Here is a 1118-nt window from a genome sequence, read left to right as displayed (position 1 = left end):
ATCATGTTTGTTTAATACTACTACTAATAGTAATAATGATAATAATAACAATGATGATGATGACGATAGTAATAATTGATATTTATATTAATAACAATAAAAAGTTGTGATTTGTTGATCATAATATAGTATATATAGTTAAAGCTTAGTAAGCTATAATTAGGCCTAAGTTGTCCTGGATATTAAGTAGATCCCTGATAAAAGATCATGAAAAATTTGTTGGCGTTTGTTGGCGTTTCATTTTGACTATAATGGTAATGTGATGATGATGAATTTTACTATATAAAAGTGTCATTTCCGGCCATTTCGAGAGGTACTATTTCCTAAAATTTTCTCACCTCAGCCCCAGCCATGGTGGGGCTGAGGTGGTTGTGAAATCACGTTTTTGAAGTAGCCCTATGTAAAAGTACATACTCAAAGACAATGTTTTTAAGCTTTTTTTCTATGTTTTTTCCCTATGGTATATCACACACACATTAATAAGAATAAGATCTCTATGGTTGTCAAAAATCCCTGATAAAAGATCATGTTTGTTTAATAATACTACTACTATTAGTAATAATAATAATAACAATGATGATAATGACGATAGTAATAATTGATAATAATATTAATAACAATAAAAAGTGAAGAAAATTGTGTTAAATGCGAAAAAAAAGTTGTGATTTGTTGATCATACTATAGTATATATAGTTAAAGCTTAGTAAGCTATAATCAGGCTTAAGTTGTCCTGGATATTAAGTAGATTCCTGATAAAAGATCATGAGAAATTTGTTGGCGTTTCATTTTGACTATAATGGTAATGTGATGAATTTTACTATAAGTGGCATTTCTGGCCACCTAGAGGTACTATTTCCTCAAATTTTCTCACCTCAGCTCCAACCATTGTGGGGCTGGGGTGGGTGTCGACTTACAAAATGCCCTCTCCTCCACCTTTCAGAACAGATCTGTGCCCTTCCCTGGGTATGACATTAAACTCCATCGAGTCGGCTCCTGATGTATATGTATTAGTGACTGCTGTTTGTTTTTATGATGTGATCTGGTTTTTCATGTCCATTTTTCGTGATTATGACTATTCTGGATAAAGAATGTTTTGAGCAGAGATGGATTCAAGGCGG

This window comes from Anneissia japonica, unplaced genomic scaffold (genome assembly GCF_011630105.1).
Source record: "Anneissia japonica isolate Jap-2015-1 unplaced genomic scaffold, ASM1163010v1 scaffold287602_len1038180_cov171, whole genome shotgun sequence".
Taxonomy (NCBI): Eukaryota; Metazoa; Echinodermata; class Crinoidea; order Comatulida; family Comatulidae; genus Anneissia; species Anneissia japonica.
The sequence above is the reverse complement of the archived record's forward strand: the minus strand, read 5'-3'. Positions refer to the sequence as shown.